Source organism: Triturus cristatus, chromosome 10 (genome assembly GCF_964204655.1).
Source record: "Triturus cristatus chromosome 10, aTriCri1.1, whole genome shotgun sequence".
Taxonomy (NCBI): domain Eukaryota; kingdom Metazoa; phylum Chordata; class Amphibia; order Caudata; family Salamandridae; genus Triturus; species Triturus cristatus.
In genome coordinates, this window is record NC_140593.1 from 676,068,526 (window position 1) to 676,089,309 (window position 20,784).

Consider the following 20,784-nt stretch of genomic DNA (forward strand, 5'->3'; position numbering starts at 1 on the left):
TACTCATTCAAAGGCACCAATTTCCTTGGAGCTACTTCAAACTCTGGTAAATGGTCGAAACTTTCTTGGCCAGCAACGCCTTAAAGACCATACATTAGGCAGTTTTCCTTTCAGGATCGAATTTTTTGCCATCAATTGCCACAAAATATTTCTCAAACCCTCTATGCTAGTTTTGCCATTTAATGTTAGGTTTTCCTTGCACTTGATTTGGCTGTTGAAATGAGTTAGAACTTGTCATAATGCACCCTAAGAACTGCTTGAAATATTGAATTAGTTAATCCTTTTTTTATTTAAAAAATAAATAAAAATTCTGGCAAGGCTTTTTTTTAAATAAACAAAATAGTAGGAGTTAAAATCCTTGAAATATTTATTAAAACTCAATTCTTCACTCTTTAAACAATGCCAAAGAACAATTGAAACGAACAAGAAAACGACTGTGATGTTTTCCTAGGTCGCTCTTGTTGCCATGGAGATACCAAACCAGCTGAAGCTGAACGTGATGCGGCCGTCAATTACGCAGAAAGCCCATGCGCTTGTTGAAATTGATGAAAATCCTGCACGCACCTGTGTACGTGCTGAAAACGTGCTTCACAAGCATTGAACGCACACGTGCTTTGAAAAACAGCTGATAACTCTGCGCGCACCTGTGCACAAGTTAATTACGCGCTAGGCGATGACGTTACAGTCACACGCTTGAAGAGGAGCTCAACACGAAGGTACAGCTTTAACTGCGCGCTAGTGCCGTTCCCGAACGTTCATTCCTGAAGTAACGGTACTCGAAAAATGATTAACTTATGCCTTAATCTTCAGAGTCTTTTTAAGTGTAGCTTACGCGCCTCACAACAAACGCCTTACTTTCCTTGATGTGTTATCTGCATGTCGTTGTCTCTTGTACTCTTCGCGTCGTTGTAACTTGGTGGTCCCGATGTTGAGAAAGTTCACCGGTCGTTGCCAAAATTGTTGAGATGCATGAATCCGCTAGGTGAAGATGTGTTTAAAAGCATTAAACTTTAATGCAATAAAATTACAGGACCACAAGCCAACACCACAAGAACGGTGTTACTCGCAGGGAGAAACAGCATATAATCATACAAATAACGACTATGAGTAGAACTCCATAACATTCTAAATCAATGACATTGTTCATGACGTCCAGAGATGAACATCATGAACAATGGACATCGATCAAGCCCAATGCAAGATAGACTTATTGCAATTTTTAGAAATACGGGAGAAAACGAGTCATATTTTAGAGGTTTTATTGGGTAGACATAACTAGTATTGTGTTTTTTTTCTTTACATATGGGCATCAGTGCACGAATTTGGGTTGCCACATTTCCTACAGAAAAAAACGTCCCTCTGCTCACTTTTTAAGATTCTGCAAAGGACCGGACACAATTCTCCAGTAGAACTTTATATGAAATTGTTTGTATTTATTTTTAACATGAACTGTCTGTCTTTATTTACTTGAATTACCAGACCTTGATAATTAAGGCAACTGTAGAACCCCTTTAAAAGTGTTTTCTTTTAAAATGTACAGTTTAAAGTATGTGCCTATAAGGGGGAAAAAATACTGGATTTAGATGTTTTTTTCTCATTTTTGGGACATTGAAATATGCCATGTCAGTATAAGATCAGCCAGGTAGCAACCCTATCCAGATTAACTTGGGCATTAAGAAATACTAACCTCCTGACTGCCAGGACCCCCACACCGTTCAAAGCACTTTAAAAAAAATGTTTGGTGTAACTAGCGTTTAAACCTTCATACATATTTTTTTCCTTAAAAGACACCCAAAAAAAGAAAACCACTGAACTGTTTCAAGTACTGCTAACATTTGGCTGGGGATGGAGGAATATTTCCTCACTGTACACAACATTTTTAGGAATGGTGATTGATGGAATGCTACCCGCACGCCATAAGTGGAAGGAAGAGATTGGGCGACAATTTCAAGGGATAGAGTGGAAGCGGGTTGTAGAACAGGTTCATAAGGTCTCTAGAAACACATAAATATATAAGTATACACAATTTAATTACTTGCATAGAACAGACCTTGCTTAACTTAATGTCGCAGACAGATGACAAAAGTTGCCCTGGATGTGCAAAGGTTGATATTAGTTTCAAACACATGGTGTGGAGCTGCCCAGTGTTGAGCTCATACTGGCAAATGGTAGAGTATGAGTTGGAGCCGACATTAAGCAGAAGTATGCATTTTTCAGCTGAAGTGTGCCTGTTGGGCATATATCCACAACTACCGGAAAAAAAAGTAGGTTATAGACTCTTGAATGTGACTCTCCAATTGGCTTGCAGGGACGTAGAGATGCAGTGACGCTAATAACACCTGCTGGCACTTTCTGAGCTCCGTTCTTGGTTTTGAACACGGGACGGCGTCCACAGACGAATTGACACACACTCCTCACGATGAGGTGGTGATTTAGTCTGGTGGTGTAGAAGCACGGAGCTCAGAAAGTGCCAGCAGGCATTATTAGCACGAGCAGTAAAGCAGAGGAACACCAGTAATGAAAAGCAGGGTGTTTCAAGTTTGCTTTTAGATGGATTGATTTCTGCATACCACAGTGGATTTGCTCCTGAAGAAGGGACACACAGTCCCAAAATGCATTGGGCGTTATGTATAACCTTTGAACGTGTACCTGCAAATATGGTTTTCTTTTTGCTTTTGTTATGATGTTTTGAGATAGAATATGCACATATGAATGTACTATAATATTGTTTATTGTTGGAGTCAACATTGGAAATACAAAGGATACCAATATTGTATTTTGAAGTGTGATAATTTGTAAAGAGAAATATTGTTATTTGGTGTATTTATTTCATTGTGATGCATGCCTTGTCCAAGTCGCTATGACTTGGCCATACTGAGAGAATTCATTGAATACCACAATATATCACTTGCAGGACCACAAGAGCTGGTAACAAGGCTCCCAACAGTCCTAGCATCCAGGATGGTAGTAAAGCAAACCACCCACTTATCTAGGGCACCACCTTTATCTGCCATTTTTTTCTTTAGATTATGCAAAGTTTGTATACCTGCTTATAAAGTTCTATTGTCTGCATCATTCGCTGGGATAAAAGTACAGCATGCAGTCCCAATCTTCACACATACTCCTCCTTCCATGGGCATCATAAAGTCACGTACATAACAATACTGCTTGATCATCATCCTCATGGTACACAGTTCTTCCTTTATGGCATTAAGTGAACTCTTCACCTCTCTGGCATCAGCACGGATTTTAGGCCTACACTGTCCTTTCACTACAAATGCTTTTAGACTTTTTTCTACTGATGTCTGCTGTAGCGCAATTTCTTCATGTTTCATTTCCTCTATAACAGAGCCATTTGGTAAAGATGTTTGTTTCCCGGTGGTGTGCCGTACAGTAGCCTGCCATCTTGGATGGTCACTGGTCAGCTGGCAAGAGAGGTGAGTGACGTACTATTATGTGGAGGTAATGGCATTCTCTCCTGGGGAGTTCTTTGGGACAACCACGCTCCTATCTGCCTCCTTTATGGGGGTTTGGTGCACGCTTGCATGAGAGGCTAGTCCTCCACGCATGCAATCAATTATTTCCTGGTTACGCTGCATATTAGGGCTGACTGAACCAGATAAGGGTGTATTTTTCTCTTTCTCCTGCGCTTTGTGGCATTCAAATGAGGAGACACTATAGGAAGACAAGGCATGTCTCTTCAGACAATTCTTCTATGTCTTGTTCTTGATCTCCCGCTCCCCTTCCTAAGAAAAGATCTAAAAACCTTCTGCGCAGTAATGCAGAATAGTAATTTGGGTACAGAGTAAAGAGAATTCTTTTGGAGATATTATCCTCTGTGAAGACTACAGATAAAACTATGAGGAAGAGAGACCTCTTGGATATTTCATCTGATTCTAAGGATTAGAAACTAGCTTCCCTTCAAAACAAAAGGGAAAATACATCGCTAAAGAACTCCTTCCTGAGAGTCACACTAGGATTAGATGCAATATGAAGTTTCCAGCTGAAAATACTACTTCTACTGAAATCTGGCAAACCATCTTTGCCTCTACATCAATATGTCTCAGATGTCATTCTACGGGAATGGAAGGATCCAGATAAGATAGTGGTTCCTCGTTTTATGTCCAAACTATATCCCTTGGAAGATAGGGATTAAAAAATACCTGAAACTGTGTAAGTTGATTGACTGGGTGCCAGTCTGGTGGGTAGATCTTCCAATGCTGAAGAAAATATGTTGAAGGATTCCACTGACAAAATAGTTGTCTGCTCTTAAGAAAGACTATGGTGGGTCCAATTTGGCTTTGCTAGCCGGTATATATGGGGGTCTATACTGCTCATAGCCTTATATCATATTTTAAAGAACTTTTTTAAGGCCAATCAAGGGAGTACAGAATTTACTGAGATTCTAGAAAGTCTAGAGAAACAGACAGAGGACCTGATTATGATCTTCGTGGACAGGTTACTCAATTACAACGGTGACGGATATCCCATCTGCTGAAATATAAATCCAGTGGGATTTATACATTGGCAGATTGGATATCTTTCATCGTTGTGACGGAGATCCAATTCACCAAGATCGTAATCAGGCTATATATTCTTTCTGACAAATAATTTGATGTTGTTAAAGCAGCGGTTCCTTCAGAAAGTGCGGATATAGCTGCCAGACGCAACATTTTTTTGGAGGACTGGCACACTGACTCAGCATAGAAGAATACTTCCTTGCGTCTTCCTTTTGAGGGTGTCAAGCTCTTTGAGGCAGATTTGGAAGATAGACTCCATAAGATATTTAAGGAGAAAAGCATTCTTCTTCCTTCAGGCAGTCACTAACACAACCTTTGTCTTCAAAATTCAATACCTCTAAGACTTCCGTCAGATGACATTCTATGCAACAATCTTCCTTCAGCCGTTCAGGGGTCAATCTGACCAGAATTCACAGAAGTCTTGATCATGATGGAAATGGCCCATTGCGGCAAATTAGGGGAAGGATAAAACATTTCTTTTTGGAATTGACAGAATGCACTTTAGACTTTTGGGCACTGTCAGTAGTCAAGGAAGGGTACCGGTTAGAGTTCTCTTCGACCCCCCCCTCCATCTGGGACCATTTATACCCCAAATCCTCTCAATCAGGTGAAGCTAAAAGTAATGGAATCATCATTTTATTCCTTGATTCTAAAAGGCGCTATCTCTCGGGTTCCTATGAATCAGGAGGGCACAAGTAAGTTATTCAAGGATATTTCTTGTCCCGAAACTAGAGGGACGGTTAAGATTGATCATAGATCTAAGGAATCTGAACAAATGGATCAAAGTCATACATTTCAAGATGGAAACGATACAGAAGATAATTCCCCTAATTCAACCAGGAGCATTCTTGATCTCTCTAGATCTCATGGACGCTTATTTTCACATGCCTATAAATGTGGATCACCAGAAATTTCTAAGATTTGCCATTTATGGGAAACATTATCAGTTTCAGGTCAGGTATTCAATTTGACCAAAGATTTGTTACAAAGAGGATAGTTCCTTTGATTTCTCTACTTCATTTACAAAGGTTGATGTTTTTTTCATACCTGGATGATTGGCTGCTGACAGCTCCAATGAAGGAAGCAGCCCTTGAAGGGTTCAAGGTTATGACGGATTGTCATGGTCTACTGCTGAATGTTCCAAAATGTCATCTTATTCTCAGCCAAAATCTGGTCTTTATAGGAGCACAATTCAGTATGGATCTTAGAAGGTTTTTTCTTCCTCAGAAGGGAGCAATCAGACGATTACATGCCTTGACACACCTCTTATCTATGAAGCAAGCATTGGCAAGGACTTGGCTAAGAGGTCAAGACCACATGGCTTCTTGTGTATTTCTGGTACTATTGGCCATACTCCATTTATGATCCCCCTTAATACATCTACTAAAGTATTTGAAACCTTCTTCAATGACTTTCAAAAGCCAAATTCTGCTAACTCCTCTCATTTGTCAACAACTTCAGTGGTGGCTGAAGCTGGAATCTCTGGAAAGGGTGTTTCCACTTCCTCTTCTTCCCCTCTAACGGTGACTACAGATGCAAGTCTACTAGGATGCGGTGCAGCATTGTCTCATCAATTGGCACACGGAAAATTGAATTTTTTGAAACGTCAACAAACTTCGAAACTGACGGCCATATCGAAAGTGTTGCTTCACCTTCAGGACATTCTGCTGCACAATCATGTTCTCAGTCTAATGGAGAATCAGTTCTTATGTCCTATGTCAACAGACAAGGAGGATCAAGATCCTATTTCCTGAATTCTGTTGCGTTGAGGATAGAAGCACAGTCAGAGCACAATCCTAACTAACAGATACATAAAGGAGAAGCCAGAAGTTCTTGGCTTCTCAAGATTTGTGCCTCACCCAGTGTGAGTTTCAGGCGATTTGTCATAGATTCAGGACTCCTCTCATAGAAATGTTTGCCTCTCCTCACAATGTACAGCTGGAAAACATCTGCTCTCGATTTCCAACACTGGGTGCTTGGGGAGTGGATGCCCTGTCTATTCCTTGGCTTCCTCTTCTTAATGCTTTCCCACCTTTTCCCTTAAGTCCTCATCTTCTGACAAGAATTCAGAGGGAAACAATAGAGATAATTGTGGTGATACCTTTCTGGCCCAGGAGGTCTTGGTTTCCTCTTCTTCTATTCATGTCAATAGCTCCCCATCGGAAGATCCATCTTCTTCCATCGCCAGTGCTGTTTGTGTGGATTCTTCTACTTCAGACTCTTTCTCTGTCAGTAAGGAAGCTGAAAAGAGTGGGCTGTTGAGCAAGAGTATTCTTCCTCACCTAGTCTCCTCTATTCAACAACCCAGACGTCCTTCCACTTTAAAGGCACATTCAAAACATTGGAACAATTTTCAATCTTGATGTTCTGATAGAAATTTCTCTTTTCTTGATTGTGAGATTAATGTTGTTCTTCAATTCCTATATGATGGAACTCAAAAGTGTTTGGTCCGTCTCAACATTAAGAGCACAATGGGCTGCAGTCAGAGCCTTTAGAGAACCATGGGGTGGATGTTCTCAAGATTAAGCGTTAAGTTTTAAATTACTGAAAATGTTTGTTTTCGAGACCTACAATTCATCCCTTCTTTCTTGCTTGGGAGCTACCTCTTGTTCTTCAAGCTCTTCAAGGCTTTCCTTTTGAACCTCTCAGATCTGACTAATTGAAATTCCTTACCTAAAAGTTTGTATTTCTAGTTGCCGTCACATCAGCAAGGAGGATTGGAGAATTGTTTGATCTTTTAGGTAAGCCCCCTTATTGGATTTTGAAGGATGGCATAGTTTTGAGACATATTACAAAGCATTTACCTTAAGACCTCATCTTTGATTCATAGGGACCAGGAGATATTTTTACCATCTATCTCTCCTGGTATTGACTCTTAAGATCTTCTTTCTTTACACGCTTTAGATGTTAAGAGAGCTGTGTTGATCTATTTAGAATGCACACAGTCTTTCAGGAAATCTGCTTATTTGTTTATCTCTTTTGGTATTTGTACTAAGAAGAATAGACCATCAAAACGTTCCCCCATTAGATGAATAAAGGACACTATTATGTCAGCTTATGATCTGGCTAAATTTCCACCCCCAGAAGTAGTTACTGGGAGAGCTACTAGAGGCATAGCTGAATCTTGGGAAGAACTGAATAGAGTTTCTATAACAGAGATATGCAGAGCCGGCAAATGGGCATCTTCCCATAGATTTCTGAATCACTATAGGATTCAGGGGTTGGAGACAAATAATGGAAATTGTGCTCATAACATGCTTAGAGCAGCTAAATCTAAATGTTAAAGAATACTGTGATTTGTTTTGCTTACTCATGGTTCACTATTAAATGTGTTTGCTTTTAATGGTGTTCTTTATTATTTGTAAAATTTGATTGCCATCAGTGCTTTGGTACACCGCAATAGTAATGACTGGGACGAGGAAGTTGGACGTAGGGATAATGCTATTATTGCTCATTGGTAATCTTCGTTATCCTTAGTCCATAATATCCTCGTCAGATTCATTATGACTTGCCCACCCTTCCTATCTTTTACCCGTTTGGGCTTGTTTTGATTATGGTTCCTGCTGGAAAGAGATCAGAGTTTTGTCTAGGGGCAGTTTTCACTCATCCTACAATACTGCAGGCGGTTAATGTGCCTGCTGCCAAGAACATCTACCATGCAGATCACAGAACTGAATGCGAATGAACTATTTAGAGCTATAAAAAACATAAAATGCATGTCTGAGAGAGTCTATGGAGAAATGGGGGGTTCTGTTGGAAGGGGTAGAGAGGAAATCTGTGGAGAAGGAGGTCACAGGGGGCAAAAAAGACTGTTGCACCAAGTGCCACTAGCGCAAAAGCCAGTCCTGCTAGAGGACAGACTTTATTGTCTCTTCAAGGAGAAAAACATTCTTCATCATTTAGACATCCTTCAATGCCTTCTAAGACTTCTCAGTCATCATGGAAATTGCCCTTTCAACAGAACACCAAGAAAACACAACTACAGTGTTCAGGATTATCCAAGAGACAGAGGAACTAGAACTAGAAGAATTCTGCAGACTCCAAAATCCAAGACCAAGTCGCCAAGCAAGCAGCACTGGTCCTGGCTATGCTGAGGGAAGGGCCTTCTCAGTGGGAGATCGATTAAGGCATTTGGTTCCAGTCCGAGGAATATCCACTTCAGATACCTGGGCCCTGAATGTAGTAAGAAGAGACTACACTATAGAGTTTTCCTCTCCCTCTCCAGTGACTTGGACCATAATTACTCCCTATCCTGCAGATACGGTCAGGAAGGAAGCTATATTGGAGGCTGTACAAACTTTGCTGCTGGAGAAGGCAATAGCACCAGTTACTAAAGACAAGGAGGGAGAAGGGTGCTATTCCATAGTTTTCTTGGTTCCAAAGCCATCTGAAAAATACAGAATGACTATCTATCTCGGGAGGGATGGAGGGGGTCAACAAGTCCATCCTAAAAATTCCACTTGAGATGGGAACCCTCCTGAATATCATCCCTCTAATGGTGAAAGGAGACTTTCTCATCACAAAGGATTTGGAGGCTGCATACCTTTATGTGCCTATGTTCCCCTGTCATCAGAGGTTCATCGCTTCCAGTTTCAGTTTCTTCCCTTCCGGATAAGATCTGCTCTGAGGGTGTTCCATAGATTTGTACACAACATAGGAGTGGCACACCAGAGCATGTAATGATCCCTCATTTTTAATTCATAATGTAAATAAACGTTACAGTCCAAGTTTCAGAAAGCTGGTCCAGGTATATTAAATTATGTGCTTATATAGGCAAAGGCAGTTTAATAGAAAATGCTAATCTTTATTTCAGGATCATTCCTACACCAGAACCTCGAGATCCTATCTTGCTGAGAGCAGATATATATAGAAAATCTGAGAGTAAAGAATGCTTTAATTCCGGAGCCAAGGGAGGAGAGGATCAGTGTGTACTCTTTTTTGTTCCTGGTACCCAAACCCTTTGGCCAGTTCAAACTGACAATAGGTCCAACAGAAGTAAACAAATGGATAAAAAGGAGGTGCTACAGAGGCTAATCGTCAAGGATTTCACCACACCTACAGCTGCCATGGACTACATCAGCCCAACTCATGATCTGTGTAACAACCTCTCAAACATTTTTTTTTTGGCAGCAAAATCATAACTGTGTACTGCAACTTTGCCCTGCAACCAGACCCCTGACTTTCTCCAGAAGTCCCCCAGTGACAAACGAAGACTACACAAGCGCCACATGGGATACCATCAGCACAGAGGAAAACACAGAAATATTGAAGACCATACAATCAGGGGCCCAAATGAATTCCTGCTCCCATAAGGCCTTTGACAAAGTAGCGATCCTTGGCACTGAGCCCTCATCCCCATCCTCAACACCTACATCAGTAGAGCCATCTTTCCTGAACCATGGAAACACAGAGTCATCTGCGGCCTAAAAAAAGCCTGAGATGACCCAAACAAACTTGCCAAGTATTGACTGATATCCCTCCTTCCCTACCCAGCCAAAAACATCAACAAGCACCTTTCTGACCACTTTGTCAATCACCCGCTTATAAATGCCACACAATCAGGATTTAGACCCAGTCGCAGCATGAAAACCACCTTCATAGCAGCAACGGATGGCATCCAAATGATCCTCGACAGGGGGAAACCGCAGCCGTCATCCTTCTAGACCTATCAGCAGCCTTTGACACAGTCTTCCATCCGATTCTAATCCAACAACTTCATGAAGCAGGCATCCAGTGATGCACTCTCAATTGGATCTGCTCATCCCTCATCAGAAGAACCCAAACAATCAACATGCCCCCCTACTCCTCTGAAGCACGAGAACTCATCTGCAGACTCCTATAGGTACTCGCTTAGCTTGACACTCCTCAACATTTGCATGACTCCACTGGCCATCATTATACCGACTCACAACATAAACATCCTCACATACACTAATGACAAAAAACGTATACTGTTCCTTTCAGACAAAACACTCAACACTAAGTTCACCACACTCATGACAGAAGTGGCCTTGTGGATGAAATCCAGCTACCTCAAACTAAACTCGGATAAGACTGAAGTGGTGGTCTGTAGGAAAGATGCCTCACCATGGGTCTTCCAATGGTGGCCCACAGATTTCATACCCACACCCACGATTTGGTCAGACGCAATTAACCTCAGAATCATCATAGACAACAAACTGGACATGGCCACCCAAGTCAATGCAGTGGCCTCGTCTTGCTTTAACAATCTAAGAGTGCTGAAAAAAATCTTCAAGTGGCTGCCTGATAGCATCAGGAAAACTGTCACCCAAGCCCTCATCACCAGCAGACTAGACTATGGGAACACCTTGTATTCATGGATAACTAACCAGCTCACAGGAAGCCTGCGGACAGTCCAAAATGCAGCCGCCAGACTAGTGCTCAATCTCCCAATGCCGAGGCCATATCACACAAAAACTTTGGGAACTCCAGTGGCTCCCAATGCACAATCACACACGCTTTGCATTTCTCAGACTCACCTACAAAGCACTCCACAATACAGGCCCTGCCTACCTGAATAGCCGCATTAATTTCCACCAACATTCCAGACACTTATGCTCTGCCGGTCTGTCATTGGCACACACCCCAAGATTTCTCATACCTGGCTCCTAAAACCTGGATCAACCTCCCACAGCACACTAGAGTCTCCTTCTCTCTTCTTGACTTTCGCAAGAAGATGAGGTCCTGGCTCTTCGAGTAAGCCCTCCAGGACTTGCCTCACACACTAGGTACAGAGCGCTTTGATACGCTCACGGGTGATTAGCACGCTATTAAAATACCAATAACATAACATTATCAACAGTTCCTTCGTGATAACAAGGTACCTGATGGATTCTTAGTTTCACCTTCCCATTGTGAGTGCCCATCAAGAAATATCTCTGGTTCCTTGCTCTAAAGAAGCACTTTCAGTTTCAGTTGGAGCCCTTTGGCATTAAGTCTGGTGCAAAGGTATTTGGCAAGATGATGGCTTCCTTGGTGGCACTTCTACATCTGCATGGATTGAATCTTTATCTGTACCTGGATGAATGGCTCTTCCAAGCTTAGTCAAAGAAGGAAGTGATGAGGGGATGTGATGTGATGAAGGACTGCCTTCGACAGCATGGTTTGTTGATCAATCTAGCTAAATGCAAGTTAGACACTTCTCAGGACAGACTTTATCTGAGCTCAGTTTAGGACGGACATGGGTATGGTGATCCTACTGGAGGAGAAAGAAAAATGGCTAAGGTTCACACTCAACTCTTTGTTATCCTGATCAACAGCAGGGGTGGATCCACGCAATGGTGGAGGAGTGTCACCCCATTGGTCAGAGATAGCAGCTAAAAAAGAAAACAATATTTCATTATTGTTTTAATTTTTAAGCAGTTGGCTCAGCCAGCATGTGCAGGGAGCGGTGGGGTGGGGGCATGAGAGGGAAGAGAAGGAGTGCTATGTGTACTCTCTAAGTGAGCATGTGTGTTTGGCAAGCCGTCTCAGGCTAATCAAAACACACATGCACACTTAGGTTTCTCTCTGGAGAAAACCCCACAGACTCCCTGAGCGGAGCGTCTTTCCAGCCCGCTTAGGCCAATCCCTGCGTGCAGTGCAGGGATTGGAGAGGGAGTCTTTGACGTGGTTCCAGTGTCTGCTGGGACCAGTAAAAACCAACACGGAGGCACGGGAGGCGGCCTGCAGCAGGTACGTTTAACTTTGTATTCATTTTTAAACTCCCTTCCCCATGCGCTCCCACTCCCATGCCCCTGCACCCCCACCCCCTGCCTAACCACTTTATTTAAATAGCAGCCGCCTCTGGTCAACAGTCCTATTAAGGTTGTTACACAAGGTATAGGGACACATAGCATCATGTGTGTGTTCCTGGTGCCATAGGCTAGACTTCACATAAGACCATTTCTAGCACACCTAGCAAAGAATTTGAGACCTTCTATGGAGTGGGAGAAGGAGATTCCGGTAACAAATCTGAACAGAGGGCTTCTAGTATGGTGGCTAAAACAGGACTCCTTAAACATGGGGTTTCCAGTGAGCTCGACTCCAGAGAGGGTAATATCAACCGATGCCAGCTCCATAGGATGGGGGGGTGGCAACTATACTAAATAAGGATGCTCGGAAGATATTGTGATTAAAAGACAGACTGAGGTTCTCAAACTGGAGAGAGCTATCTGCAATATTCCAGGCATTAACATTTTTCAAGGAGGACGGTGGTGGTAATCATTTAATCATTTGGACAGACAACACCTCAAAATTATTATATGTGAACAGACAGGGGTGAGGTTGTACTCTCAACCTGGGTTCACTAAAGATTGGGGATGGACAGGAAGACATATCCTTTCCCAAAAGAGGTTGCACAATCTGAGTAGAGTGTTTACCTCATCCAAAACTTTCCCAGTTTTCCAAGTTTTGCCTAAGATCGGGGAGCCCTTTATAGAACTGTTTGCATCTTGAGAAGATACTCAACTCCTGACATTTTTTTTTCTCAGTATCATGATTCCCTGGCATGGGGAGTAGATGCTCTGACCTCCCCTTGGCCTCTAAAACTACTATATGGTCTCCTGCCTTTTCCGCTCATTCATCAGCTGCTGATGAGCATTCAAAGGGAAGCGGTGGTGGTTATCGTATTGGTGCTATTTTGGCCACGCTGTTCACGGTTTCCTCTGTTAAAGACATTGGCACTAGTCCTTCACAGGAGAACTTCTCTATCACCTTATCCTCTAAGGCCAGGGTGTTGTCTAACTGTACAGAAGTTAGCCATATCTGTTCAAAAGTTCAGAAGCATGAACTCCAGAGGAAAGGGATTCGGAGCATTTAGTAGAAATTATTTAGGGATCTAGGTGCCTCTCTACTTTAATGTTCTAATCGAAGCACCTAAGGAATTTTATGGAATGGTGTTCTGGTCGATCTTTGTCTCCAGTGGAATGTGAGATACACTCATTGTTTTAATTCCTCCCAGATGGGTTCCAGAGGCAATTGGCTGTAACTACATTAAGAGCTCCATGGACGTCCATTAGAGCATTTAGGGAGCCATGGGGCAATTCGGACAAAGTCTTCGATTTGGTGGTTAGACTATTAAAGAGTTTAACTTTACTAGACATTTTTCTAGCCCTTCTGTTCCTCCTTGGGATCTACCAGTAGTATGGAAGTCATTACTGATGAGGATATCAGGAACTAAGTATAATGAGATTTACTGGTAAGTATCTGAGCATTTTCCTTAGTCCCTAGTGTCCTCGTCACAGTCAATACTATTGAGGTGGACTCCACCTCAACCACGAGATAAAAAAAAGCGGAAGAGTAAACCCACATCCACTCTTAGGTTGTTAAAAACAACCACCTACCAACATCACTTTCTGACACTATATAACTGTCTGAATGCCAGGTGTCAGGGTTGGAAAGGTGGGTCATTATGACTGTGACAAGGGCAACAGAGACTAAGTATAATGGAATTTGCGAGTAAGTAACCGGGCATTATTCCTACATCCTAAGTCCTTGTACCAGTCATCATATTTGAGGACAAATCTTTAAATAGTCTACCAACAAAAAGAATTAAATTATGCAGAAAATATTTAATTCAACACATTTTCTCCAAAGGTTTTACCCTCTGTGACACTCTTAATATGATAGTGTTTAACAACATTTTGAGCTGAAGCCTGTGTGGCCACCCTACAAATCTCTTACAGGGGAACTCCATGTGCCTCAGCCAACAAACAGATATTCACTGTATTTATTCAGGTAGAGCGACAAATATAATGTATGAGCTTAAAATAATTCTTTATCTCATCGATTTACTTGACATAACATTTGTGATCATGATTGACACCTCCAAAAGTTACAAAAATTATCAGATTTCCTATCCACTCAGACCTTTGGAGGTAAATCTCCATTGCTCTCTTCACATCCAAGAAATTAAGAAATCTCTCCTCCTTGGAAGACAGAGAAGGAAAAGCACAAGTAACAATACCTCCTGTTCCCTATATAACCCAAAAGCCACTTTGGGGTGGAAAGCTCTTTGTGTTTAAACAAAACCACATTCTCCAAAATCTTTCAAAAAGAGGGTTTCGATACAAGGCACCAAGCTTGGCAGTCCTCCTTGCTGAGGTGATGGCCACTAGGAATGCCATATTTAAGGACAATTTCTAAAAAACAACTGAAATAAGTGTCTCAAAAGCTACCCCCTGTAGAGCCTTAAGGACTAAAGTCAGATCCCAAGGAAGAACAGAGGGTCTAGACATGGGCCTTGAAATAGAGAAACTCTTTTAAGAGTCTAACTACCAAGTCAAAGTCCCTGCTGTAATCACACCAATTTTCCCTAAATGCTTTAATGACAGAGCACTGGGCTAATCACAAAGGCCCTATTCCAAATTAAAGGAATTATCTTTTGTACGGTCTCCATTTTGAAAGGAATTCTTCTGATCCATTTGTTCACTCGTCTTAGGTCTAAATTAATCTGGGCCTGTCCAGACAGTTTGGGGAAATTCTTGAATACAGTCCCTTGCTCCTCACCTATCTTAGAACTAGAACCAGAACTCATTTCATCGCCAGGCTGAGAAAGGCTCCTTCTGTGGCCATCTTCCTTATTCCCTCCAGAGGCCCTGTCGTAGGAATGGTTCCAGAGTCCAAAGGCATCTCCATAAACTTTATATGGTATTCCTCCTTGACCCCCTGATGCACCTACTCATTGGAAGTAGGTCCTCTCATGCTTCTAGGAAATAATGTGTCCTTCTTCCCACAAGCTGGAAAAGAACTTCCACAGCATAGTCAGGAACACTGGTTTCTAGAAAAACTTGGCTTCACCTTCTGCTCTCCTTGATTCCTGTTTCCCGGGCCCATCTTTCTTTTAAAGAAAGAGAACTGTTGTTTCTGCTGCACAGACCTTCTTTTAGGCTGGCGAAAGGAGGACTTAGGAAAAGAACTGGATGCACCAACATTCTGTCGAAAGGATTTCAAATGTTTCTTCTCGTTGGAAATTCTATGTAACTTTCCCTCTAAATCTGTCCAAAAACAGTCCACTTCTTTAAAGGGCTACTGACTACTGTGCTGCATCTGTAAGCCATTCCTTCAGGTAAAGATTTATTCTTGCTGAAATTGTGGCTCCTGCCAGTTGCAAAGCTCTCACTATGCCGAGAGAGATATCAGATAAAAACTCTACCTGCTTCTTCAATGCTTCCAGAAGCTCTGAGCACTCCATATTATCCTGAACTGCTTTAAAGAGACTCGTGTTGTCATGAATAAAGGATTGGGAGGTATATGGCCCATAAATTCCAACCCTCATCACTAAATGTGCTCATAGCCGACTTAATCTTCTTTTCTGTCTGATCCTTAAGCATACCCTCCTCCACCATCAATGGTCATTCCACCAGACTACCAACAAAATAATCCACTAATACTGATTCCAGCATAGACTTGTCTACCTCTTCAAAGGGATATAGTCTAGAATTAAAATTAGGAACATTGATCTTAGTCGGGTCTTTCCATTCCCTCTTTACCACATCAGCAGTTGGTGTATAGGTAGACCCAGAGCCTTGGGCTGCTGGAATTCTGGCAGAACTGCTCCAACAAGGTTCTGGGTAGTTCTCCCACTGAAAACACCACATTCTGCCTTATCCTTGTCAAAATCTATAGCAGCATCTCTTTGTCGAATCATTTGCCCTTAAAATCTACAGGAATAATTTCTACGCCATCCTCCTCTGCTCCTGAACTTGAAATAGAACAATATTGGTCCTCGTTCAAAGGTTTAGGAGTATAAGGGGCATTAATAGCTGACAGAGACTCCTGGACAATTTTCTTGTTTCTTTTCTCCTAAGACCTGTCATCATATTTTGACCTCTTGTTCTCTATAAGGTTGAAGGGTTAGAAGAGGAAGAATCTGATATTCCTCTCTTTCCAGAATGCTTGCCCACAATCACAGCACCACACACCTCACCTTTAAATCAAATGCTTCCCATCAACAACAGCAAAAAAGCACGCTATTAATCATTCTCCTGAACACAAAAATGCCAAACAGGCCAGAGTGCATCAATGTATCACTCTGGCTGACTTTTAAAACCTGCAAGTGGCGTTCATTGACTCACACATGTGCGCTCAGCACTCCATACTGCACCAGAGCAAAGTACAAATCCTCTGCTACTGTACAGAACACCCTGTACAGCACAAGAGCGGAGTCCCTGCTCATGCGCATGCGTGTATTAACCTCTACCGCACATGTGTGCCTCTAAATCCTTTAGCATTCGGAGACTTCCCAAATTGAGCCTCCCAAATGTGCATCCAGGAACACAACCTTGTACAAGGCAATAATTCCCCCCAAATATTGGACCCGCAACCAAAAGCTGGTCAGTCCCCAGGGAGCCAATTTAATGCAGCGGGCAGTATTCAGGAGACCCGTGTCCTTACCACAGCAGCGGGCTACAGTCAGGGGACTTCCGAGGGGGAGTAGGGACATATTCTACCTCCTAATCCAGTCATATGAATGCAATGTACCCCTTAATCCCCTTGTGACCGGTTCAAGGCGATCCCGTGTGCAGAATAGGAAACCTGAGCGCGGCAAGGGTCCCATTGTTCCTGTTCCTGTCGTAGTCAGGCAAGAGAAGTGATGTGTGTAGGAGGGTATTTATACTACCCTAATGGCGAGCGAGTTAGTCCTTTGCTTCCTGTTTTTTTCTCCTGGTTGTATTGGAGTCCACCTCAATAATAATCACTGGGACGAGGGCAAGGAATGTAGGGATAGTGTAAAGGTACCCAGAGATATTGTAGTTATTTTAGACTCCCCTGGGGGAAACAAGAAAATCACCAAAATATAGCTACATTTTGCTTTTGTGGGTAAAATGTTGAAAAAGTGCTGTGCAAGAGAGGTTATTTTTGTTCTAAAAATGTTCAGGAACAAGCAGACTTGTGTCAATAAAAACATTTTGTACCACAGTTTTTGAATTTTCCCAAGATGTTGTTCATTTGTACTAATTTTGTGGTTTCAGCCTGCTTGCAATTTGTCGTGGAAACAGGTGTGAAACCCATGGATAATCCTGAAAGGCTATACATTTCTGAAAAGTATACAACGTTCAGAATTCAACAGCGGGGTCATTTGTGTGGATCCCTTCAGGGTTTCCCATAAAACCTAACTGTTGTAATAAAAAAATAATAAAAATGAGTGGGAAAAAATAGCCCTCAGCTTTTCACAATGGCTGTTTTATATACCTTTACGTCCGACAGACTCTTTTGATGGCGGCGATATGTAAGGTTTGTAGGTTCTCCAAAAGCACGCAATACCCAGTGCAAACAACTGAGCTTAATGATTTTTCTTTGTATACTGACTGTACAGCAAACGACAATGAAGAAAACCTTTGTATTTCTGAAATGTACACAAGATGAGCTTAGGAACAGTGGCTATTTGTACACCTCTGAATTTGTGGTTACCCACCCATACTATTGTGTGATTCTAAGGGCATGTCACAAAATGTCTTCTTTCTTGCACACTGGCTTACATTTGAAAGTCACAAATCCAAAGAAATCCAATTGGTAATAACAATAGTTCTACTATTCTCTGTTTCCACGTCTACAAATAGAAATGGCACCTCACTTGTATGACTTGGTCACAAAATGCCCTAAAACGCTACATGGAAACATCACGTTTCACCCAGCAAAATCAATGCTTTTTTAAAATAACGCTGCAGATTATGGGCCCTAGCTCAGCCACCACCCAAGGAAACCTACCATACCCAGACTTTTCTGAAAACTAGACATTCAGGGGAGTCCAAGGCTATATAACGTGTGTGGTTGTCACATGGTTTTGTTAACAAGAAACCCTTGCAAACCTCATATTCTGGCTAAAAACACAGATTTTTCTCACATTTCTATGAAGAAAAGTTCCGGAATCTATAGGGATTCAAAAATTTCCTACCATCCTAAGTTTCCACATGTCTCCCGATACAAATGGTGCTCTAGTGTGGATGGGCCTAGTGACAGGGCAGAGCCCAAAACGCAACATAGGCAGATCATATTTTGTTCACTCAATACCCGCCATTTTTGCAATGTGGGTGGCTGCGGGATTAGGTCCCTATCTCAGGAGGGCACCCAGGAAAGCCTGCAAAACCCAGACATTTCTTAAAACTAGACACCTGGAGGAAGTCCATGTTGGTGTGACCTGCATGGATCTCACAAGGTTTTCATACCCAGAAACCCTTGCAAATCTCAAACATTGTGAAGAAAAGTTCCAGAATCTGGAGGAATCCTCAAAGTTCCTACCACCTAGCATTCCCACACATTTCCCAATAGAAATGGTACCACAGTTGTGTGGGTGAACCTAGCGCGCGGGATAGGAAAGGGCCCAAAAAGCAAAATTGACACATCAATTTTTCCCACTCAAAACCAGCCCTTTTTTGCAGTTTGTTTGGATCTCACAAGTTTTTCTCACCTAGAAGTCCTTGCAAACATCAAACGTTGACTAAAGAAATCTATTTTCCTCACCTCTACATGAAGAAAAGTTACAGAATCTCTAAGGATCCACAAATGTTCTTCCACCCTGTGTTTCCACGTCTCTAGATAAAATGATACCCCACTTGTGGGGGTAGGCCTACGGCCCACGGTAGCACAGGGCCCAAAATGCAACATGAACACATCAAATGTGTCCACTTAAAACCAACCTTATTTTACAGTTTGGGAAGATTGATCTTTTGGACCGTAGCTTAGACAGCACCCAGGGGATCCTACCAAACCCATACATTTCTTAAAAGTAGACACCCGGGGTAGTCCAGGGCGGTGTGATATGCGTGGATATCATAAGAATTTCGTACCCAGAAGCCTTTGCAACTCTCAAACTTTGGCTAAAAACATACATTTTCCTCATATGTCTGTGAAAAAAAGTTCTAGAATCTGCGGGGATTCACCTTCGACCCAGCGTTCCCATATGTCTCCTGATAAAAATGGTACCCCTCTTGTGTGGTTGGGCCTAGCAACTGCGATAGAAATAGGCCCACAACACAACATGGACACATAACATTTTTCCACTCGAAACCGACCTTTTTTTTTTGCAATTTGGATAGCTGTGGATTTTGGGCCTTAGCTCAGCCGGTACCAATTGCTGAAAGTAGATACCCAGGGGTGTCCATGTTGGTATGGCTTGCGTGGATCTCACACGGTTTCCTTACTCAGAAGCCCTTGCAAACCTCAAATGCCCCTATCTGCCCCCCAGGCGGGCAGGAAAACTGTTGTGGCCTTGTTGGGTGGGGGCATAAGCCTGCTTCTGGTGAGCCATCCCCATTATTTAAATAAAAAATCTTTTTCCACGTGCATAGTGGTCTTGCTGCTCTCCCCTGGGCAAATGCCCCAATCTGCCCCTGGAGGGGTGAGTGGGGGTGAAAGACTGTTCTGCTCCTTTTTTGGGTGCGGCTTTGCCCTGCCCCCTGTTCGACACCCCAACCATTTGTTTTCTTTTCTAATAATTTCTGGTGTCTGGTGGGATATCTGCTGCCCCTTTGGGAGGCAGACTGGTGACAGAAAGACTTCAGTGCCCTTTTTGGGGATGGGCCCTATGCATGGTGTGTTATTTCCATCCCTTTACTTTATTATCTTTTATTACAGCTGGTGCATAGTGGGTTTTCAGCCCCCCAGGGGGAGGAAAACTGGGGATAAATCTCCCTACACTCCCGCCCCCCAGGGGCATAAAACATGGTGTGCCTTTTTGTGGGGTGGAGACATGGCCCTCCCCATTCAATATAAATCCCTGGTGTCTAGTGGGCTTTCTACCCTCCCGCAGGGGTGGGGGGGCAGATTGGTGGTAATCACCCCATCCACTCCCCATTGGGGCAGGGAGACTAACGGTGTTAGGGATGGTGGTGGGGAGCACAGTCTCTTGCCCAAAGGACCGTTCCCCCAACAACAATTACTGGTGCCCAGGGGGAGCCCCAGACAATCACATCCTACTGTGTTCGCCTACCACTCTAATGTGAAAGGGAGTTGTTTGAAAGCTGAGTTTTTCAACTTTCAAACAACACCTCCCTTTCAGCACAATATCCTGGGAGTGGGAGAACAGGTCTGTTTTCCACCTCTCTGTTCTCCCAGAGAAACTAGGAAGTGGTTTCCTGGGCACCATCCTGCCAATGATGTGATTGTTATGTCATTGGCAGAAGAGTGACACTACCATAAGCTGGAGCAGAAGAGTCTCCCGTTCTTACCCAGAGTGGTGTCACAAGGTGGAGCACTGGAACAGCACACTGCAGCTGCTGCCCCAGTGGTGTGTTTAGGAATGTGATATTCATGTACATAGCGC

General features: G+C 42.7%; 1 protein-coding gene across 1 annotated transcript in view; it reads left to right on the forward strand.

Moving 5' to 3' along the window:
• The first annotated feature begins 3,312 nt into the window (after positions 1-3,312).
• Positions 3,313-20,784, forward strand: part of IFT140 (intraflagellar transport 140) — a 1,808,590-nt gene continuing 1,791,118 nt past the window's right edge. The window contains exon 1 of the mRNA XM_085628169.1: positions 3,313-3,437. The gene's annotated coding sequence lies outside the window, so the exon portion shown is untranslated. The remainder of the gene's footprint in view (positions 3,438-20,784) is intronic.